Source organism: Microtus oregoni, unplaced genomic scaffold (genome assembly GCF_018167655.1).
Source record: "Microtus oregoni isolate MIOR12 unplaced genomic scaffold, Mior012 000010F_ref0000083, whole genome shotgun sequence".
Lineage (NCBI taxonomy): Eukaryota > Metazoa > Chordata > Mammalia > Rodentia > Cricetidae > Microtus > Microtus oregoni.
Window position 1 is genome coordinate 2,015,735 of NW_024543069.1, and position 24,519 is coordinate 2,040,253.

Below are 24,519 nucleotides of genomic sequence, written 5' to 3' on the forward strand. Positions count from 1 at the left end.
TGACCCCATGTGTCCTGGGTGCCAGATATGAAGCTATAGGATTTGGTGTTAGTGTTGCTGGATTTGGGCCTCGCTTTGGTCCAATTTATCCTTGTTATTTTCTTATTCTTCCTTTTGGAATAAGATTGTTTACCCAATGTCATTTTGTCTGGGCTTCATTAACTTTTATTTATTTATTTATTGTTGTTGTTTTATAGGCACTCACAGATTTCCTGGGTCTGGAGAGGGGGAGGTGGGGCTCTAGATTTACACATTTGAAGTGCTGAAATTGTTGCTTAGTGGCTATTAGGGAGGTGGTAGACTCTTTAGGAAGCAGGACCTTTTAGGAGGAAGTTAGGTCATTGGGGGCATGCCATTGAAGGGGATATTGGGACACTAGACCTTTTCTGTTTCTTCCTCTTGCTTTGCTTTCGAGTTTCTGTGAAATAAACCAGGCCCCCTCTGCCACATGGCCTATTGTGCTAGCAATAAGAGGACCTTGTCAACGGCAACTCTGCATGACTATCTCTTTATTTCAGATCCACAGGGAAGAGGGCTGGGCACTGAAGTTCACTGCTCATGGATGCTGAGAGAGGAAGGCTGGATGTCCCACAGCGAGGAACTAGAAAGAGCTCCTTTGGGAGGGCTTGAAGTCGACCATCACCCTGCCCGTTCTGCTGTTGCCTTGATTCTTTGGGCGCTCACACTACACTCTGCTGGGGATGCTAAAAGTTCTCAGTGGGTCAAAGCAGACTCCAGAGACTGAGATTCATTCTCAGGGAACGGTGAGAGCAGCTGTTCTCAAGCTGTGGCTCATAACCCCTTTCAAGGGGTTGCCTACGACAATAGGAAAACACAGATATTTACGTTAGGATTCATAATAGTATCAAAATTACAGTTGTGAAGTAGTAATGAAAGTAATTTTATGGTTGGGGTTCACCACAACATGAGGAACTATATTAAAGGGTCACAGCCTCAGGACAGTTGAGAACCAGAGTTAGAGGGTACACAAGACAACCACTGATCAGGTTTCCCACTGTGTGAATGAACTGATACTACACTCAGGGGGAGAGTGAGCTCAACCCAGTCTCTATGACAACTTTCTGCCCATAATACAGTTCTTTCTTAATTGTTGGGGGATATTCAACCACACTGTGAGCCCCAAATTAGCATTTGTGTTAATTAAATAAAATTAACCTTGGGTCAGGAAGTTGAGTCAGCAACTAGTTGCCAGAAAATAATCATAGAGCATTGGAGGCATTGGAAGGAGATGGAGGGGTGCGCTGGAAGTACTAGGGAGGGATTTTGTTTTGGTGGAGCAGAATTTCATGCTTTTGGGGAGACACCAGCAGGGAAAGAAGGTTAGTCAATTGCTACTCAGCCTCTCTGAGCTAGCAGGCTTTCACCCCAGCCTTTGAATCTCACGCCTAATTTACAAGTAGAAGGATAGAGATTTTGTTAAAGCTACCTTTAGTGCAGTGACAGAGCAGGTGACTGCGGGAACAGAACAGGCTGGTAACTGTGGAGTTGCAATTACTGGCTGAAATAGCAGCAGATTAAGGTGCAGTCACTGGGCTGAAGATTAAACAATATTTAATTCCTCCCCTTGCTCCTCCTCCTCTCTCTGCGCTTTCTTCTAAAATTTCTGGGGCTAGATAAGAGACGAATGTGGCTCTCAGGAAGTGTGAGTCTCAATCTCCTTGGTTGAGAATTATCTGGGAGTTCTCCTTAAATGCAACAACTCCTGGGCCAAACCCTAGGTTGCTCGTTAATCTCTGGGATGACGACAACTTTTAGAAGTGTCTTTGGTCCTTTTCACACACCTCAGCCTGAGAAATGGCTTCAAAATAATTTAACTTTGCACATTTGTTTTGCAGGTGGGTAAGCTGAGGCTCATTTAAGAAAATCACCTTTCCCCATATCACCAGCTAGCAAACGGCAGAAGCAGCAGTCTTCAGGATAGGAAAGACAGGTGTATTCTTTTCATCAAAGGACACTTCAGGGTGTATAGATGTGAATCTTCCACAGACAAGCAAATGCCAAGTTCGGTTTCCTCCCCAGCTGACCCTAGACCTGACGACAGCAATGTAGGACTTATTGACATATTTCACAACAAGCATAAATTCTACATTTCCAAATAAAGCCAGACCTAGTTTATGCCCAGTGAAAATAAATTAATTTTAACAAGGGTCTCACTTACAGTGTTTACAGATTTTTGCGTGTTTTATCAGGTAATTTAATGCTATTTTGCCTTGAGTGCTGATACCAAGTTGATGAGGTGTTTTTAAGGCAGCAAAGACTGTAAACGTAATTCTTTCCCACCTTCAAAATTCCAAGAGATAAAAATCAGATACAGTAGCAAAGAGTAGATAAAACAGAGAGGTGGGCAAAAGTCAGAGGTAAAGGGACAAGACGGCATAGGACACCCACAGAGCAGAGAGCTTGCCTGACCTCTGATCAATGCCTCATAAAGCATGCTTGTGCAATTCAGGGACAGAGTCCACGGCTACTGTCGCCTTTAGACTGCCTGTCCATACTAAACCCCACCTGGGGAATGAGAAAAGAAGCATACGTGGAGGGGGCGGAATGGTGAGGACAGACGAGGATGAGGAGGAGAGCATGGGACCAGTGAGGGAGCCTTAGATTTATCTGTTCCTCTAGGACTCGTGCGTTTAGAAGGGGATCCAGTGTGGGGGCCCACCATGCAGGAAGGCTGTAGTGGAGACAAGGACGCACCGATGCTCCAGAGCCAGGATGGAAAGCTAGAGCAGCAGAGCTGGAATTGAGGGCGTTCTTGAGTTTGCCTGCCCACTTGGGGATTTGCCCTTGTGTGTGAGACCTTTTCTTAGCTGCTAATTGGTGGAGGCGGGTCCAGCCTGTATGGAAGATGCTGCCCCTAGGCAGTTAGGTCTGGGCTCTGTGAGGAAGGGAGCTGAGCAAGCCAGAAGCAAGCCGGTAAACTGTGTTGTGTGGTTTTCACCTCGAGCGTCCGTCTTGAATTTCTTCCTGGACTTCCCTCAATGTTGGGCTATGATCCCGGAAAATGAAACAACCTTTCCCAAGTTGCTTTTTGTTATGGTGTTGGTCACAGCAAAAGAAAAGGACACGCAGAACACTCCTCTAGCCCTGGCCGTAGGTCCACATTGCTGAACCTGAGTCCCCACACCAGGCTGTTGAAGGACACCTCCCTCTGTAGTTTCGCTTGTGGGCCCACTCCCAGGCCACTTCTTACTTCTCAAGTATTCCTAAAAATAGAATGTTGCTGGGCTGATGTAAAGAAAATGATTTAAGATTTGATGTGGTTGGTAAGTCCAGAAGCATCTATTAGCATATACAGATTTTACAGTGTGAGATTTTCATAGTACGTACCTTACCATCCCTCACTGTCTCTTATCCATAACTCTTCCCATCCCTTCAGCCTCTCAGTCTTCCTTACCAGTCATTAGTCTCCTTTATGTTCCTGTCCTTTTTTTTTTTTTTTTTTTTTTTTTTTTTTTTTTTTTTTTGCAGAACCCAGTTTGGGAGAAAACATGACATTTTTCTTTCTGGGTCTGGCTTCTTGTTTAGTTTGATGATCTCCAGGTCCTCCCATTTTCCTACAAACAACGTGATTTTTACTTTTGATGGCTGAATAATGCCCCATTGTGTACGATATGCCACGTTTTCTTTATCTATTCATCTGTTGAGCGGCAACTGGACGGAATGCATGGCTCGGCAACTGGAAGCGGTGCCACAATAAACAAGGGTGCGTAGCACCTCTCTTGTGTGCTGCTTTTGATTCTTGCGGGTGTGCACACAGGCGTGTAACAACCGGGTTGTATCACAGCTCTGTTCACGCTTGTGTATTTCTTTAAATATGCTCACCAATTTCCATCCCGGCCTCGCTAATTTGCGTTCCCACCAACCATGTATAAAGGGTTTCTTTTTCCTTCATCCTTGCCAGCAATTGTTTTTTTTTTTTTTATATTTTCTTGATGATAGCAATTTTAATTGGGGTGAGATGGAATCTCGGTGTAGTTTGAGTTCGTAGTTTGTGGCCTCGATGCTGGGAAACCCTTTTCCCCTGATGTTGAACCTTTTTTCGTGTCTGTATTGGCCATTTGTACCTCTTTTTTTTTTTTGTTGTTGTTGTTGTTTTGTTTTGTTTCGAGACAGGGTTTCTCTGTGCAGCCCTGGCTATCCTGAAACTCACTCTATAAACCAGCCTGGCCTCAAACTCAGAGATCCACCTGCTTCTACCTCTGGAGTGCTGGGGTTAAAGTCGTGTGCCAACACGCCCAGCCATTTGGACCCCTTCTGAAAGGTGTTTGCTTACCTGCTCCTTGGTTGACTTATTTGTTCTTCTTGGTTATTTATCTTTACGAGCTCTTTCTATATTGTGGCATAAAGTCTGGAGGAGCAGCTGCGGAGCGCTTCTCCCGTTGGGCTGCCGCTCTCTGCCTCTCTCCTCACACTCGTCATTGCTGCTCCTGTTGTGCAGAACCCTTTGACCTCAATGCGATCCCGTCTGTCAGTTCTCGAAGTTACTCCCTGGGCTGGTCACTGCCAATGCCTGCGTCTTCCAGGGCTTCTCCTCTGTTGCCCTTTGGTGGTTTCAAAGAGTCAAGTGTTACAGTCTTTAATCCATTTTATGTTGACTTTGGCACAGGTAAGATACAGGTATTGAACCGTCTTCTCCGCGTAGATGCCCAGTTTCCCTAGCAGTATTTATGAAAGAAATCTTCTTTTCTTCACTGCATGTTCTGGGAACCTTTTGTTGGGAACCAGGGTGATATAGCTGCATGGATTATTTCTGGGTCCTCCTTTGGCCCATGCGTCTGTCTTTCTGAGACACAGCTCTTGCTGTTACTATGGCTCTGTAGTATAATTTGAAGTCTGGTATTTTAAGGCCTCCAGCCCTTACTCTTTGCTGTAGCTATTCAGAGACCTTTGAGCTTCTGCATGAATTTTAAGATTTTTTCCCCCTATTTTTGTGAAGAATCTTGTTGGGATTTTGGTGGGGAACACATTTATTCTAATTTCACAGTATTAATTCTGCTGGTCCATACATGTGGGAGTTTTCCCCATTTCCTAGCAACTTCTATTTCTTTCTATGATATTTTGTAGTTTTCATTGTTGAGCTCTTTTCACTTTCAAGGTAAAACTTATTTCTAGATAATTAGTCCTTTTTAAGGTTCCTGGGTTTGGAATTATGCGTCTGATTTCTTTCCCAGAGTGTCCACCATTAGTATAGAAAAACAAGCTCCTGATTTTTGTGTGTTGATTTAGTTTCTTGCTACTCAGCTTTTTTAAGAAAGATTTTATTTTTATTATTCTAAGGTGTGTGTGTGCCCTCAGAGGCCGGAGGCATCAGATCTCCTGGAGCTGGAGTTACAGGTGGTAGTTACCTGTCCAATATGGTACTGGGAATAGAACCCCGGTCTTCTGGAAGAGCGCTTAACTGCCAGGCCATCTCTCCCATCCTCACCTTATTCTTGAGTGAAACCTAAAACTCTTTTGATGGAGACTTTAGAATCTTCTAAGTACATAATATCTATAAACGGGGATAATTTGGCTTTTGCCTGTCTGTGTCTTTTATCTCCTTATCATGCTCTGTTGCTTTGGCTAGCATTTTAAGTATTGCATTCAACAAGAGCAGTGAGAGCCCTGGTGGTGTACGCCTATGACCCCAGAATTTGGGAGATGGGGGAAAGAGAATGAGGAGTTCAAGGCTAGCCTCAGCTGCACAGTGAGTTCAAGACTGGCCTGGGCTACATGAGGCTTTGGCTTGAAAAGAACATTTGAGTTGCCTTGTTCCTGTTTCAGAAGATATGCTTTCAGCTTCCCCCATTCCGTATGAAACGTCCATACATGTCTTAGATATGGCCTTTAGTATGTTGAGGTATGTAAGCTCCTCTGGAACATATTTTCTTCATAGGATTTTATCACGAAATGACATTAAACTTTGTCAAATGCCATTTATGTATCCAGTAAAATGATCATGAGATTTCTTTTTGCTTTATTCCATTCATATGCTATATTACATGTGATTTGTGTGGGTCGAGCCATCCTTGACTGCCTAGAATGGAACCTATATAATCACGGTATGCAATCTTCTCAAATGTGTCGCTGAGTTCAGTCGCAAATGTTTTGTTGAGGAATTTTGCCTCTGTTCATTGAGGGTATTGGTCTATAATTCTCCTTGACGTATTTTCATCCGGGTTTCGTGTCGGAATAGTACCAGCTTCCTAGAGTGTGTTTGGAAGTGTTCCCTCTGCTGCCATTTCATGTCCCGCAGATGGTTCTGATCACACTATTCCGTCTTCGTCAGTCTGTAGAGCTTCTGGTCTTTCTCTTGCTGCTGATATCTGCTTCCATCGCATCTTGGACCTGGTAAGATTCGAGAGACTGTTTTTTACTGTTAGTATTGTTGTGATTTGCATTATGACCTACAGTGTAATCTGTTTTGGAGAAATTTCTGTGAACTCTCAGGAAAGAACACTTTTTATCCAAGGTTGGGCTTTCCCTCTCCAGGATTTTTTGTTCTCAAAATCACTCCCTCTATTGAGCTTCTCTTTTTCGGTCTCTTTTGTCAATTTTCTCCCCTGTATTTTCTTAGGTTTTGCACATGCTTTCCAAAATGCTTCTTTCCAATTTTTTTAATACTTCATATACTCCAACATCTCTGCGGCCCGTCGCTGTAGGATTGTGAACTTACAGAGAGGCCACGCTGTCTTGTGCTGTCAGGGTTTTTTCTTACTTCTGGGCTGTGATTTGCACACTGCCTAGTGCGGGTCTCTCCTAAGAGAGAGCCTTCTCTGGACCATGTGTGCGGAGATATCAGACTGTCACTAAGTGCGGCGTTTCCTTCTGGCAGGAAACTAGAACAGCTTCCCTCTTCTTTGCAGTGACCATTGTTGGACAGAGCTCCTGTGGCATCTGAGCCTGAGGGCCCGGCTTCTCTGCTGATCTCACAAGACCAGGTGCTTTTAGTAGGTCAGGCACATGTGTCGTGGAATCCATGGGACCTGCCCTCTGTGATGATTCATAACCTTGCAAAGGCGCGTGGCATGATGGCCACAGGAGTGAGCTCCGTACACTGCAGCCCCTTGAGGGCGCGGAACACACGATGGCCACAGGAGTGAGCTCCGTACACTGCAGCCCCTTGAGGGCGCGGAACACACGGTGGCCACAGGAGTGAGCTCCGTACACTGCAGCCCCTTGAGGGCGCGGAACACACGGTGGCCACAGGAGTGAGCTCCGTACACTGCAGCCCCTTGAGGGCGCGGAACACACGGTGGCCACAGGAGTGAGCTCCGTACACTGCAGCCCCTTGAGGGCGCGGAACACACGGTGGCCACAGGAGTGAGCTCCGTACAGTGCAGCCCCTTGAGGGCGCGGAACACACGGTGGCCACAGGAGTGAGCTCCGTACACTGCAGCCCCTTGAGGGCGCGGAACACACGGTGTTTTCTTTGTTGCTCCTCGTTGCTGTAGGGTGGCTCTCCAGGAGCCTGTTGGGGCCCTCACATCTGCTCTTACTTAACTCAGAGGTTTATCTCCTCTATTCTTGGAATTAGCTCCCTGACATTTCAGGGGATGGGCTGTGAGTGAAGCGATGCATGTCGACGCTTAGCGGAGCTGAACGTCAGCTCTCAGCTCAATAACAGAGCACTCTAGAATCCTAAAGTGTCTGGCTTGATCCCCAGGACCTGGGAGAAAGTGAAAAAGGAGAACAGGAGGAGCCGTGCAAAGGTGCGGTAAAGTAGAACCGGAAGCAAGCGCCAGCTACGGCATCTGTAACTCAGGTAATAGGAATGAGCGGGATGGGGAGGCAATAGGAACGTGGTGGTGCAGACGTGGAAATGCGACAGTGAGCAGAAGGAAAGAAGGAAGAATAATTAAAAGGAAATGGAAAGAAGAGAATAGTTAGAGCAATACAAAAGTTAAAGAAACGTAAAGAGGGGAAAGGTGGAAAGGGAAGGCACAGAGATGAGAGATACAGAGAGACAGAAACAGAAAGAGAAGTGGAGAGAACAATAAAAAAAGGCCACGGATGCTTGCTGTGAGTTTGAGGACTAAGCTACAAGGTGAGTTTTAGGCTAGCCTGGGTCAGAGCCACAAAAAGCCAAAAACAAAACAAAACAAAACAAACAAACAAAAAAAAAACAGCCTGGGTTGCATCTGAATGATCTGTTAAAAAAAAACAAAGCAAAAAACACCTAAGTCAATCAAACAAAAGCAAAAAGTTAACAAACAACAAAACAAAACCCTAAGTTTTACAATGCAAGCATCACCTCTGCCAGGACAGTGGAGCTGGCAAAGTTGGCTGTTTTTTCCCTCTGCCGGCGAGCATGCTTTCTGTCTATTCAGACTGTGCTGCCTAGACACAGCAGGAGCAGGAGTCTGACACCTTCCCATTGTGTGCCTGGCTCCCCAGTCAGTTGGAGGGGTTGGGTTGGACGCTGACTGGGATGGCTTTCTGCTTCCCTCACTGCTAGTAGATGTGGTACAGCTGTGTTCCTCAGTGAGCATTCAGTCTGGACATGCGTGCCAGACCACTTCCCAAGCACCTGGGAGAAGAGAGCCTGCAGGCCCTGTCACGGTGCAGGGGTGTGCAGGGGTGTGCAGGAGTGCAGCAGAGGTGTGCAGGGGTGCAGCAGGGGTGTGCAGGGGTGTGCAGGGGTGCAGCAGGGGTGTGCAGGGGTGTGCAGGGGTGCAGCAGGGGTGTGCAGGAGTGCAGCAGAGGTGTGCAGGGGTGCAGCAGGGGTGTGCAGGGGTGTGCAGGGGCATACAGGGGTGCAGCAGGAGTGTGCAGGGGTGCAGCAGGGGCGTGCAGGGGTGCAGCAGGGGTGTGCAGGGGTGCAGCAGGGGTGCAGCAGGTGCAGCAGGGGTGTGCAGGGGTGTGCAGGGGTGCGGCAGGGGTGCAGCAGGGGTGTGCAGGGGTGCAGCAGGGGTGTGCAGGGGTGCAGCAGGGGTGTGCAGGGGTGTGCAGGGGTGTGCAGGGGTGCAGCAGGGGTGCAGCAGGGGTGTGCAGGGGTGTGCAGGGGTGTGCAGGGGTGTGCAGGGGTGTGCAGGGGTGCAGTAGGGTGTGCAGGGGTGCAGTAGGGTGTGCAGGGGTGCAGCAGGGGTGCAGCAGGGGTGTGCAGCAGGGGTGTGCAGGGGTGTGCAGGGGTGTGCAGGTGCAGCAGGGGTGTGCAGGGGTGTGCAGGGGTGTGCAGGGGTGCAGCAGGGGTGTGCAGGGGTGCAGCAGGGGTGTGCAGGGGTGTGCAGGTGCAGCAGGGGTGTGCAGGAGTGCAGCAGGGGCGTGCAGGGGTGTGCAGGGGTGCAGCAGGGGTGTGCAGGGGTGCAGCAGGTGCAGCAGGGGTGTGCAGGGGTGCAGCAGGGGTGTGCAGGGGTGTGCAGGTGCAGCAGGGGTGCAGCAGGTGTGTGCAGGGGTGCAGCAGGGGTGTGCAGGGGTGTGCAGGTGCAGCAGGGGTGTGCAGGAGTGCAGCAGGGGCGTGCAGGGGTGCAGCAGGGGTGTGCAGGTGCAGCAGGGGTGTGCAGGAGTGCAGCAGGGGCGTGCAGGGGTGCAGCAGGAGTGTGCAGGGGTGCAGCAGGGGCGTGCAGGGGTGCAGCAGGGGTGTGCAGGGGTGCAGCAGGTGCAGCAGGGGTGTGCAGGGGTGCAGCAGGGGTGTGCAGGGGTGCAGCAGGTGCAGCAGGGGTGTGCAGGGGTGCAGCAGGGGTGCAGCAGGGGTGTGCAGGTGCAGCAGGGGTGCAGCAGGGGTGTGCAGGGGTGTGCAGGGGTGCAGCAGGGGTGTGCAGGGGTGCGGCAGGATGTGCAGGGGTGCGGCAGGGTGTGCAGGGGTGCAGCAGGGTGTGCAGGGGTGCAGCAGGGTGTGCAGGGGTGCAGCAGGGTGTGCAGGGGTGCAGCAGGGGTGCGGCAGGTGTGTGCAGGGGTGTGCAGGGGTGCGGCAGGATGTGCAGGGGTGCGGCAGGGTGTGCAGGGGTGCGTGCGTCAGGGTGTGCAGGGGTGCAGCAGGGTGTGCAGGGTTGTGCAGGGGTGTGCAGGGGTGCAGCAGGGGTGTGCAGGGGTGCAGCAGGCCTACACATTGTGCTGCCAGTGACTATGGTTTTCTGAGGCCCAGTCTTCTGGGCAGTCACCAGACCCTGATGGGACAGCTGACCGTCTTCAGTTGGCTGTCAAAAATGAAGACTTGAAGGGAGAGTGGGCGCCACTCCATTTCAGGTCTTTAACCCAAATTTTACTGCAATTATTTCTCAATGACTTTGCTTCGGTAGCATTTTGCCAGGGTCACAGGGACCGCAGGTGGACTCTGGCTAGAACAACCTGGCCACACTTGCCAGGAGATCCAGGGGGAAAGGAATAGATAGGTCAGGGATCTGCTTAGCAAAGTAGCAAGCTTGGACATGACCTTCTAATGAGGGTCAGCGCTGCCCAGATGGAGAGCGCTAAGGTGCTCAAGCATCAGACATTCTGCTCTGCGTCTGTGGCTGAGCCCCCGTCCCTCCATCCACCCTGTGCCCTCTCCCCGCAGCGACAGGGTGGGCTCATTGCTCACGCGCTCTCTTCCTCTGTCCCATTAGCCACTCTCCGGGTCTCTCTAACTCTGTTGCCAATAGTTACCCACCTATCAGAGAGGCTGTTTTCTGGTTGAGAAGTCGGGAAGCGTTGCTCATTTCAAACTGGCCATCTCCCCCACCCCCATCTCAGCCCCCACCCCTGTTAAATTTTTTTAACTGAACTTTATTTTCAACTCATCTTTTTTAACTCTGTGAAAAATGTACAATGCCTTTTACAGAAATTTTAGCAATGACAGAAATGCACGAATAAAGAGAATTTAAAATGAAGGACTTTTTTTTTTTTGCTCTCTTCAAAATAATACCCTTTTGTATTAAGTGATACTTTCAGTAAAAGAAAGGAATGCAAGTGATTAGACATTATGTGTTCCAGGGAGAAAGAAAGACAAAAATCTTTCCAGTTCTGCTTTGCTCCCGTTCAACCTCTCAGGGTTTGCCAATGAACCCTCTTCTCCTTCACCCCGCCATCCTAGGTGCTGAAGAGAGAGTCACAAGGTACAGGCAGATGCCCCAAGGCCACTTTGAGCCTCCCACAGTTCTCACAAGGAATTGGGCAAAAATGTATCCAAGTGTGGTCTGGTTTATAGGAGTGACAGGCCTGTAACCCAGCGATTGACCTACCTGTGGTGGATGGTGAGGGGATGAGGGAAGGACAAACACACAGACACACAGACAGAAAAGCTGGCTTGGATGGTCTGGCTCTCAGATGAAGAAGCCACAGCATATCAGAAGCTCATACTGGTTATTATGTGTAGTTGAACAGTGAGACAGGGTTATTCTGTACAGCAGAACAAAGAACCAGGCATAGCTAATCTCAGTAGGATGTATAGTTGAACAGTGAGACAGGGTTATTCTATACAGCAGAACAAAGAACCAGGCATAGCTAATCTCAGTAGGATATATAGCTGAACAGTGAGACAGGGTTATTCTATACAGCAGAACAAAGAACCAGGCATAGCTAATCTCAGTAGGATATATAGTTGAACAGCAAGACAGGGTTTTTCTATACAGCGGAACAAGGAGCCAGGCATAGCTAATCTCAGAAGGAGAAGTCTCCATAGGGGAGCTGTCTCCAGGCAGTGACCATCCAGAGGGAGAAAGTTATGAGAGACATTTTCTCCACACACCGTCAATATTCTCACTCTGACCACAGGAAGGCTTTGACATCCCTCTGAGTCTCAGCCCCGGAAAAGCTGTCCCAACAGGCAGAAGCACTGAAATCCTTGCCACGGCTGCGCCCGTACCCAAAACACAGTTCGTCATGACGTCACTCACTCCCTATGGGCTGCGCCTGTACCCATAACACAGTTCGTCATGACGTCACTCACTCCCTATGGGCTGCGCCTGTACCCATAACACAGTTCGTCATGACGTCACTCACTCCCTATGGGCTGTGCCCGTACCCATAACACAGTTCGTCATGACGTCACTCACTCCCTATGGGCTGCGCCTGTACCCATAACACAGTTCGTCATGACGTCACTCACTCCCTATGGGCTGCGCCCGTACCCATAACACAGTTCGTCATGACGTCACTCACTCCCTACGGGCTGCGCCCGTACCCATAACACAGTTCGTCATGACGTCACTCACTCCCTACGGGCTGCGCCCGTACCCATAACACAGTTCGTCATGACGTCACTCACTCCCTATGGGCTGTGCCCGTACCCATAACACAGTTCGTCATGACGTCACTCACTCCCTATGGGCTGTGCCTGTACCCAAAACACAGTTCGTCATGACGTCACTCACTCCCTACGGGAATGTTTGTAAGAAACAATGTGTGCCCCTCCCACACTCTGATGTGATTTCTTTGAAGGGCCCTCCCTACCTCTTTTTCAGAATATTTTCTCTTTAAATAAAAGTGTACATGTCTAACTATACTTCTGCCGCCTTGCAGAAACAGTTCATCTAAAACTGGAATTTCTCCCTTTCAGTTTTGGTCTTTATTATTTATGGTGTGGTTCATGAAAGCATATCTATAGTATTCTTTATAAAATTGATTTATTTATTTGTATTTTATGTGCATTGGTGTTTTGCTTACATGTATGTGTGAGGGTGTTGGGTCCCTTAGCACTGGAGCTACAGACGTTGTGAGCTGCCATGTGGGTGCTGGGAATTGAACCCGGGTCCTTGGGAGAGCCATCTCTCAACCCCCTGTATTCTTTTTCATTGCTGTTAGATCGCATAAGTAAAAGTTACTTACTGTAGGACATTTGGAAAATATCAAACACGCACAAAGGAGGAAATGAAAAGCATGAGTAGATCTTGGCCCACCCTCAAATTCTGACTCTCTGGATGCAGGTAGGAAGTGGAGAGGAAAGGGAGACGCATGTAGAGGGAAAGGCTCAGTGTCTGTCTGGTCCTAAATGCCAGATATCTGGGCACAGCACTCTCGTTCTCTTAAACATGATTTCCTCCTGCGTTCTGTCTCCCCGTAACCATTACCAGACAGCTTACCCGTTCACCCAGTCAGCCACCCACTCACCCACAGCATGGAGGGAAAACCTAGTCTACTAATTCCAGTACTTCACAGGGCTAGTCATTTTCTGACAAGCAGTACACTCGAGATTGGGAAATTTATAAAGAAAGGACGTTTATTTATTTTTTATTGTTTTTATTGAGCTGTATATTTTTCTCCCATCCCCTTCCTTTCTCTCCCCTCCCCTTCTACCGTCTCCCATGGTCCCCATGCTCCCAATTTACTCAGGAGATCTTGTCTTTTTCTACTTTCCATGTAGATTAGATCCATGTATGTCTCTCTTAGGGTCCCCACTGTTGTCTAGGTTCTCTGGGATTGTGAATTGTAGGCTGGTTTTTCTTTGCTTTATGTTTAAAAGCCACTTTTGAGTGAGTACATGTGGTATTTTTCCTTCTGGGTCTGGGTTACCTCACTCAGTATGATGTTTTCTAGATCCATCCGTTTGCCCACAGATTTCCAGATGTCATTATCTTTTTCTTCTGTGTAGTACTCCATTGTGTAAATGTACCACACTGTTGGGTATATACCCAAAAGTGGTATTACTGGGTCTTGAGGAAGGTTGTTTCCTAATTTTCTGAGAAATCACCACACTAATATCCAAAGGAGCAGTACTACACTCCCACCAGCAATGCAGGAGTGTTTCCTTTTCCCCACAATCTCTCCAGCATAAGTTGTCATCAATGTTTTGATCTTGGCCATTCTTACAGGTGTAAGATGGAATCTCAGAGTTGTTTTGATTTGCATTTCTCTGATAACTAAGGATGTTGAGCATTTCCTTAAGTGTCTTCCAGCCATTTTAGATTCCTCTGTTGAGAGTTCTCTGTTTAGGTCTGTACTCCAATTTTATTGGATTATTTGTTCTTTTGATGACCAATTTCTTGAGTTCTTTGTATATTTTGGAGATCAGCCCTCTGTCTGATGTGGGGTTAGTGAAGATCTTTTCCCGTTCTATAGTCTGCCGTTTTGTCTTGTTGACCGTGTCCTTTGCTTTACAGAAGCTTCTCAGTTTCAGGAGGTCCCATTTATTAATTGTTTCTCTCAGCATCTGTGCTACTGGAGTTATATTTAGGAATTGGTCTCCTGTGCCAATGCATTCAAGTGTACTTCCCACTAAAAAGGAGGTTTATTATAGTTTGTCTTAGTTAGGGTTTTATTACTGTAAAGAGATGTCATGACCACAGCAACTCTTATAGAGAAAGCATTTAATTGGAGCTGGCTTACAATTTCAGAAGTTTAGTCCATTATCATCATGGCAGGACATGGCAACATCCAGTCAGACACGGTGCTGGAGAAGGAGCTGAGAGTTCTACATCTTGATCCATAGGCAGCAGAAGGAGACTGTGCCACTAGGCGTAGCTAAAGCATATGAGACTTCAAAGCCCACTCCCACAGTGACACACTTCCTCCAACAAGACCACACCTCCTAAAAGTGCCGCTCCCTATGGACCAAGCGTTCAAACACAGGAGTCCGTGGGGACCATACCTATTCAAACCACCTCATGACTCCTGGTCCTAAAGGTTGGGGAATTCAAGAACAGGGTGCCAACATATCCTTGCTTCTACTGATAGACTTGCACTTCTCCCAGTGGGGCAGGAAAGCCTAAAGGTGAGCAGGTGTGTAAAGAAGAGACAAATCCTGAGGGGCAGACTAGCTTTGCAATCGCTTGCTCTCAAGTAGGTAACCCAGTCCCGGGAAAGCAGGAAGTAGCAGGTGGAAGGTGTCAGTCATTCATGGGGTCTACAGTCCCATCATCAAGTCCTCCCCATAGGCCACAACTCCCAGTCCTGCCCCTGTCTCACTTACTTTAGGTATTGTTGGGACAAAGGGCCTGACAAGAGCAACCGATTCATTTATTTGGCTCACAGTCTGAAGTGATAGAGTCCACAGTGGCCAGAAGGAGTGTGGTAGCATCTGTTGGACATAGCTAGTCACTTAGCATACCCCGGCAAGAAGCAGAACCATGAGCCCTGCCTTCTCTTTTTCATTCATTCCTGGATCCCACACAGTCCATGGAATAGTGTTTCTTGCCTCAATCAGCCTGATCGAGCAAATCCTTCACAGATACACTGAGGTTCATTTCCATGACGATTCTAAACCCCGTCAAGCTGACAGTCATGATTAACCATTATAGCCACATTGAAAAATTATGCTTTAATGTAAGACAAACCACAGAAGGCCTGAAACCTAGATAGTTCAACCAAATCCCTCCTGGGGACTTTTATTAGTCTGAAGCAGAGAAAGTGACTCATTTCTGCTTCATCAGTAAAAACAGGAAGTCCCCTGGAGCTACCAGCAGCAGTAAGGCAATGCTGTGGAAAGGTGTCTCAGAAAACGAAGGGCAGAAGTTGCCGCTTTTGCTCTGATCTGCTGGTTTCTGGTCTCCCCTGTGCTGACTTCTGCTTGACCTTGGAAGCTGCAACTTCCTGCCCGTCCCTAAGGTGGCTCCGTGAATGAAGTTTTCTTTTGCTTTGTATTATTTTAAGTGAGACTTTTTCTCCATGAAAGCCAGAGGCTTAGGTAAACACACACATTACTTTTAAGGAGCAATGAGGAACAATAATTTTTTTATTCACACGAAGCATGGGACTCACGTCACCTGCTCTGGATACGGCCACTGCCTTCTCCCTCAAATGGTCTGGAAGGAATCAGAACAGGTGTTCGGTGCTGTGGGAACATGAGTCACATCTGAGGGTCTGTTTCTCACTGTCTGTCTGGACCAAGGTTTCCCAGTTAAACATGATGGATGGAGAACTCTGACAAAGAGAAGTTACTGGTTTCCTAGCATCCATTACTAGCATCCATTCTCTGGCCTGGCTGATTCCTGTCCACTGTGCATCTGTGAACAATTGGAGCTGACTCTGGCTAGCTCAGCCCCATGGGAGGCAGGGACAAGGGTTCCTTCCTGACCTTTTCCAGTCTGTCTCTGACTGTCTGTCTCTGGTTTTTATTTTCTCTTGCCTCTTTGGTTGTAACATAACCTTAGTTTTTTTTCCTTAAAAAGTATTTTTAATTATATGTATATGCATGTATATGCACATGTGAGTGCAGTACCTGAAGAGGCCAGAAGGGGGTGTTAGAGCTGGAGTTCCATGTGGTTATGAGCAGTGTGACTGTAAGTGATAGGAACCAGACTCCAAACCTCTCCAAGAACAGTAAGTTCCCTTAGCTGCTCAGCCATTCCTTCAACACCCAGCCCCTTTAAAAAGGATTTTCATCTAGCCTTTGTTTAATTTGTCCAGTTAGAGGATGTTCTAAGAACATTTATCCTCACCTTTCCACCTTGTTCTCTCTGCTCATGCTCCAGCTCCACTTAGAACATGAACCCTGCTGCTAACTCATTTGGCTGCATCCCCAGATGCATCCACCTCAGCTGCCCTAGGGCAGAGGATTGGACAGTACAGAAAGGGTTAACCAGCTCAGCATCATCCATAGCAAAGTTGCCTGCTGATGTCAACTAAAGAAAAGGCCCATGTGGCCCCGAGTTTGGAGGCTCTACTTCATGACTGATTGGCAGCATTGCTTTAGGCTTGTGATGAGACAGCACATGTCAGGCACACCTGGCAGAGTAGCACTGCATACGGCATAGCCAAGAAGTACCAAAGCATGAGGGTGCGGCCAGGGCCCACCAGCCCTTTTGAAGGCCATACCTGGAGCCTCACCGAATAAGACCCACCTCTTAGAGTTCCTGCCACCTCCCAGTAGCACTTCCCTGGAGACCAAGCCTTTAACTCATGGACTTCTGGGGACAGTCACAATTCAACCATGGCAGTTGGAGAAGTGCTCATTGAAGGGGAAGAGAAATCAGTGGCCACTCCAATAGACTGGAGATACTTCCATGCAGGGAAGAGATGGATGGGTCCCACAGTTTACTGTCCTGCTCCGTTGACTGTCTCAGTTGGTCTCACCTTTATTTAATGATGACCAACACCGTAAGAACTATTTAAAGGACCTCTTGTTGTTGTTGTTGTTCTTTTGAGACAAGGTCTGGCTAGCCTGGAATGGGCTATGTAGCTCAGATTTACCCCCAGCTTAGCATCCTCCTGTATCATTTTTCCCCTCCCAGGAGCTGAGAATAGGGGAGTGTACCACCAATTCAGCTAGTACCTTTCAAAAATATCTCTTTTTGCCCAGACAATAAACAATTCTTGTCTTGTGCTTATTCTAGTACTTAAAATGGATCATCTCCCTTTTTATGAATAAAACATATTTCTCCAAAAGAGGGAAGTTCAAAACTAAGGCAAAATGTGATACTTTAATGATCTTCTGGCTCCATCTTAAATGTTCCCTTTCCTTCCAAGAGTGAGACACTTTATTTCTACTGCCTTTTGGGTATTAATTACTAATTGCTAATTAGTCTGATCATTCTCTGCCTCCCTCTATACTGTATTTGCAGTCACTAAAAACAAAATATAAATACAATAGGGAATTTAAAACAAAGATAGGGCAGGGCAGTGAAGGCACACGCCTTTAATCCCAGTACTCAGGAGGCAGAGGTAGACCGATCTCTGTGAGTTTAAGGCCAGCCTGGTCTACAGAGCTAGTTCCAAGTAGCTAGGGCTACACAGAGAAACCCTGTCTCAAGAAACAAACCAAACAAACGAACAAAAAAACAAAAAATTAATTAATTAAATAAAGAAAGCCCAGGCACGGTGGTTGGTGCATGTCGGTAATTGCAGCACCCAAGAGATGGAGGCAGGAGGATTAGGAATTTAAAGTCAGCTTTAGTTACAAGATGAGTTCTAGGTCGGTGAGGCTTTAAGAGACCCTATCTCAGCAAACACATAAACCTAAGGAATGGAGCCCTTTCCTTAGTGAGGTGGTTCCCACCTGTAACCCCAACACTCAGGAGGCAGAAGCAGAAAGTTCTCTGCAAGTTTAAGGCCAGCCTGGTCTACTTGGCGAGACTGTCTCAAGCATGAAAATAAGAAAGATTAAAAGAGAAGGGAAAAACAAGACCTGGAAAAGGTCTCATTGGGAAAAGACACCTGATGCCAGGCCCGATGACCTGAGTCTGATCCCTGGACCTACAGGAAAGGAGAGAACCAACCAGCCAATAAACAGTGAGAATGGCCTTGGGATCCAAACGGAAGCTGAGGGAAATGAAAACCAGGAAGTGGAACAGAAAATGAGCAGAATGGTGCCGGCCATAATAGACAGTGGAGGCTGCCTGGGTGCTCCGTAACTAACACAGACTCTTCGTACAAGTCACTGGACTCCCGTGACTGGTGGGAGCCCCTCTGTCAGGCACCTTTTAAGACACAGAAGCTGCAAAGACTTGCTCCTACCCTTGAGGTTTAACACTCAGCGTTGGGACCTTCTGGGCGGAGACTGGTGCTGAGCTGTGTTTCATTGGCCTACAAGCCCTCTGCGCTGTGGTTCTTGCCTCGTGCAGTTGGTGAAACTAGTTTTACCACTTGGAGCACATGATTACTGGACTAGGAAACTGGGTCCAAGACAAAGACAACCACGTAGATGCCGGACTCTGGGAAGGTCAAATAGCCCTGACCGCTTGGCATAAGTTTACCTGACAGGTTTCCTGCAGACTGTAGGCAGACACACCAATTTGGGCAGATCATTTTTTCTCAGATGCTTGCAATGACACCCCTACACTCACCCTCTCTCTCTCTCTCTCTCTCTTTCTCTCTCTCTCTCTCTTTCTCTCTCTCTCTTTCCATGACCTTAATGCTCCTCTCATTGACTGGTCCCAGCTTATGTCTTCTCCCCTTTGAACTTGCGTTGGTCTCTGTAGCTCCCTCAATACTGTATGACAGAGGCCATGCCACAAGACTTCTGAGACCAACTAATGTTAAAATGTCACACATTTCCACATTGTTCTCTTGGGACACTCACTCTTGGAATCCCACAGCCACAATCTGAAAACACACAGCATGGCATGGAAATCCCATACGACAGGATGAAGAGCCTGGCTGGGTTTCTACCCAACCATCAGCCTTACTCACATAGTAAGTTATCTGAGAATGCAGAGTGCAGCCTGCTCAGCTGATCCCATGGGAAAGAGAAGGAGCCGTCCTCCCTAGACTCCACATCTGTGGGCAAAAGAACCCACCGTTACTCTGAGTTACCAGGTTTTGAGGTGGCTAGTTAGCATCAGGTGTCTGAAATTCAACGCCAACTGAGCTTTATTGACTTGGGACGTGTGAACGCTAAATGTATCCAGAGGCAGGCCACCTGAAGCCAGGATGAAGCCTAGCTTTCATGCTTTCCGCAAGTCTTATGCAAAAGGCAGCTGGGGGCTCTAAAAGCCAGACTGTGGCTGTGAAAGACGTGCTATTTTGTGCTACTTAAATTCTTGCAAATTCTCGCACTGAACACCTGCTCCTGCGAGTGTCTTGGCATGCCTCTCCCCTGTACCCGATGTCTTCCTGCCTTTCATTCTCGGAAGAGGGCGTTTGTTTTCCCCCTGATTTCCAGACTCCTAATAGTGTGTAGGTCCAAGAAATGGGGTTTGTTTGTTCTCTCTCTCTCTCTCTCTCTCTCTCTCTCTCTCTCTCTCTCTCTCCCGCTCTCATTCTGCGTGTGTGTGTGCACAGGCACATGCATTCATGCATGTATTTGTGCAAGTACAGTGTATGTGTACAGTGTATATGCACATATGTGTCCAGGTGTGCAGGCTGGAGGAGGATATCAGGGATCCTGCTCTCTTGCTCACTACTTCACTCCCTTGAAACAGGCTCACTGAACCTGGAGCTAGGCCAGTGGCCAACAAGCCCCAGCTACCCTTCTGTCAGCACCCACATAGTGCTGGGTTACAGGTATAGATAGCCATGAGTGTTAGGATTTGAACCCAAGCCCTCATGCTTGATCAGCAAGTACTCTTATCCATTCCTCCCTGCCCCCAGGAATTAGGTTTTATCACTGCTGTTCTAAGTTGAGGCTGTTTGTACAGCATGGTTTATTTGCTTATTTATTATTATTACTACTACTACTACTATTGGTTTTTAAAGATAGGGTTTCTTTGTATAGCCCTGGCTGTCCTAGAACTTGTTGTATTGGCCAGAACAACCACAGACTCAGAGATCTGCACACCTCTGCCTCCTGAACGCTGGGATTAAAGGCGTGTGCCACCACCTCCTGGGCTGGGCAGCATGACTTAACACTTCTAGTCCTGGGGTTCTGCCTTCTCTCTCTGCCATCCTCTGGCACTTATTTCAAACTGTGTTCTGGAGGTGTCAGTGACCAGACTGACGACCATTGTTCTAGTGTTTACTCTTGGAAGGAAAGGACAATAGAGTGTTCAAAACTCAGGTCAACAAAGAGTCCTCTGTACCCAGCCACCGTGCAGACTGGTTGACCAGAGATGTGGGTGGGGTTGCTTCACCGGATCAGGAGAAAGACTCTCCACAGCTGCTGACCTGCTTGGGAGGCTCACCCTTGGATCCGTTCCTTTTGTTTCCTTGTGACTGGGGCTACAGGCCATCCTTTCAGTGCATGAGCAAGCCAGAGGATGAATGTCCTGCACTGAGAGAGGTGAGAGACTTAGAAGAATCCAGATTCTCGAAAATCAGACTCATCTTTCATGTGTAGGAAACAGTTTGCTTATTTTAAGATTTTATTTATGCTCTTGGCCATTCTTCCAGGTGTAAGATGGAATCTCAGAGTTGTTTTATTTTCATTTCTCTAATGGCTAAGGAAGTTGAGCATTTTAAATGTCTTTCAGTCATTTTAGATTCCTCTGATGAGAGTTCTCTGTTTAGGTCTGATGGTAACTTATGCTGGAGAAGACGTGGGATAAAGGGAACATTCCTGCATTGCCAGTGGGAGTGTGGTGATTTCTCAGAAAATTGGGAAACAACCTACCTCAAGATCCAGCAATATCACTTTTGGGTATATGCCTGAAGGATGCTCAATCATGCCACAAGGACATGTGTTCAACTATGTTCATAGCAGCATTGTTTGTCAGAGCCAGAAGCTGGAAATGACCTAAATGCCCCTCGACCAAAGAATGGATAAGGAAAATGTGGTATATTTACACAATGGAGTACTACACAGCAGAAAAAAATAATGACGTCTTGAAATTTGAGGGCAAATGGATGGATCTAGAAAATATCATATTGAGTGAGGTAACCCAGACCCAGAAAGACAAATATCATATGTACTCACTCATAAGTGACTTTTAGACATAACGCAAAGAAAAACCAGCCTACAGTTCACAATCTCAGAGAACCTAGACAACAAAGAGGACCCTAAGAGAGACATACATGGATCTAATGTATATGAGAAGTAGAAGAAGACAAGATCTCCTGAGAAAATTGGAAGCATGGGCACCATGGGAGAGGGTAGAAAGGGAGGGGAGAGAAAGAAAGGAGATGATATATAGCTCAATAAAAACAATTTTAAAAAAGAAATACTCTAACTCTCCCCCCCCCCAAAAAAGAGATTTTATTTATATATATGTGTCTGAATGCATGTCTGTGCAGAGGTCAGAAGAAGGCGTCAGATCTCCTGGAACTGAAATTATAGGCAGTTGTGGTCCAACCGATATAGGCACTGGAAACAGAACCTAGGTCTTCTGCAAGATGGACAAGCAGCTTTAACTGTTTAGCATTGTTCCAGCCCTGGGAAACAATTTTTTTAAAATATTTATTTATTTATTTATTTATTTATTATGTATACAATATTCTGTCTGTGTGTATGCCTGAAAGCCAGAAGAGGGCACTAGACCTCATTACAGATGGTTGTGAGCCACCATGTGGTTGCTGGGAATTGAACTCAAGACCTTTGGAAGAGCAAGGAATGCTCTTAACCACTGAGCCATCTCTCCAGCTCCTCTGGGAAACAATTTGATTTGTCTCTAGTATTATAGACTGGGCTTACTTTGTAACAAAATAAAATTTTGTCAAGATTGTGACTCTTTCCTGGTCCTTGCTCTTCACTATGGAGCTGTCTGCTGTTGGATCCAGGCATCCAGGCTGCGGTGTTACATTGTTGGATCCAGGCTGATGTGTTACATTGTTGGATCCAGGTTGATGTGTTACATTGTTGGATCCACGCTGAAGAGTTACATTGTTGAATCCAGGCTGAAGAGTTACATTGTTGAATCCAGGCTGATGTGTTACATTGTTGGATCCAGGCTGATGTGTTACATTGTTGGATCCAGGTTGATGTGTTACATTGTTTGATCCAGGCTGAAGAGTTACATTGTTTGATCCAAGCTGAAGAGTTACATTGTTGGATCCAGGCTGAAGAGTTACATTGTTTGATCCAGGCTGAAGAGTTACATTGTTTGATCCAGGCTGATGTGTTACATTGTTGCATCCAGGCTGCTGTGTTACATTGTTGGATCCAGGCTGCTGTGTTACATTGTTGGATCCAGGTTGATGTGTTACATTGTTGGATCCAGGCTGAAGAGTTACATTGTTTGATCCAAGCTGAAGAGTTACATTGTTGGATCCAGGCTGAAGAGTTACATTGTTGGATCCAGGCTGATGTGTTACATTGCTGTGTAGAGTCTGATGGAGACAGGGAGGAAACACACTGCGGGTTCTAGGGTCTGCTGGGATGAACAGCATTGCTGACTGAGGTTTGAGAGGACTCTTCCTGCTTACTGTCAATACTCCAACTGCTCTTTGTGTATGTGTCCCATTCAGCATGTCTTCATCTTATCTACGCCTTATGAGTCTGTCAATTCAGTCTCATTCAGTTACAACATCAAGGTGTGGAATACAGAGTTGGGATGAAGCCGGAAGAAGAGTCAATCATTAAGAAAGAGAGAGGTTTGATCTCTAGTATTCTTTTCATTTTTACAAAAATACTTTAAATTACATTTCCATAAACACAGTTCATTCATTCAAATAAAGATGTTTAGAAAAAAAAAGGATAAAGACAAGAATAATGTTATCTTACAGAGATGTAGAAAACCAAGTTTGGGAGCTAGGTGACTTTAGATAAAGCAGATTCTGTTCTAAAAGAATGCTTGGGACAGGGATTGTCTCATTTATTAAAGAGGTGCGTGTATCAAAGCAGTGTGATCCTGAGGGTAACCGTTTCATTTACAGCCACAGGATCGTATGAATTTTCCCTAGCAAGATGCACAATGAGCCCTTTACCTCTTGCAAGCAGCACATTTTGTAAACACGGTGTTAGCCCGTATATTGATACCCATCAGCGGGTGTGGAAGCAAAGCCATGACAAGCATCCCTTCTCCTATTTCACAGTTCTTCATTTATAAATTAATTTAGAAATCCTTTTCAACCTATCACTGCTGAGTGAGCAACTTTGCATACTAATCCATGTGCTCTTATTTACTTTAAATAAAAAAAAAAAAACATTAAATGTCCCCATAGGTGGCTGGAGAGATGGCTCAGGGCTTAAGAATGCTGGGTGCCTTTCAAGTGGATCCAGGTTTGATTCCCAGGACCTACATGGGAACTTTTAACTCTGTCTGTGATTCTGATGTTAGAAGACCTCATGTCCACTTCTGGTGTCTATGGGCACCTCACTCTTGGTGCACAGGCAAACGTGTAGGCAAGACCCTCATGCCCATAAAATCAAAATCAACTAAAAAATAAAGTTTTAAAAATGAACGTGAGAAGAGAATGACACACACACACACTTATACCAACACTGATAAAGCCTCTATCATAAAAAGTGTTACAATGTATCATTCTGACATGTAAGACAAGAGAAGACCTAATTTCAATTCATCTTAAAACATTGATGGATTTACAAATCAGTTCCAATCAGTAGCCATGGGGCAATTTTCCTGTCCTTGCTGCCATTTTCCTGCAGTGCTGGGGTGGATCCTCTGGCTGTGCTCACTGACCCACCTCTCCAAGTGAGCAATCCTTTAAACAAAAGCCTTTCTTATTTACATGCGTGTGTGCATGTGTGTGTGTGCAAGCACCACGGTACACATGTGGAGGTCAGAGAACAACTTTCAGGACTCAGATGGTCAGAGCTGGTGTCAAGGGCTTTGACCCTCCTCCCAGCCACCCCACCGGCACTGGATAGTTCTTATGGAAGGGGCTACAGCCTAGAATATGTACATCGCTAGGACAGAGGCAGGTAAGGCTCTTCTCTAACTTATGGCCATCTGACCTAACTGACCTCCTAAAGAACCAGTTTGGCTGCTTGTAAAATGAAGGAGCTGAACACAGCCCTTTCTAGTGAACCGTAAGTCCGAGATGTACGTGGATATGCACTGATGGGTTAAATTACCGCTGATATATTGTATTATTATTATTGTTGTTGTTGTTATTAAATGCCTAAAATCCCCGTGATTCCAAAAGCCGGCCTTTTAATCACGCAGTCTTTAGGCTTCTGATACTATTTTAGAATTTCGGCAATTTCTTCTGAGAATAACACAATGATTACTTCCCACTGAAACAGATGCTTATTTCGTGGTAGCTGCACGTCGTCCACTCTTCACATGCAAACCCAAGGAGGAAAACGGAAGACTGTGCTCTGGTGGCATTCACATATCCACTTATAAAGCACCGAAGGCCGAGGAAAACAGTGAGATGGGCTGAGAAGGGCGA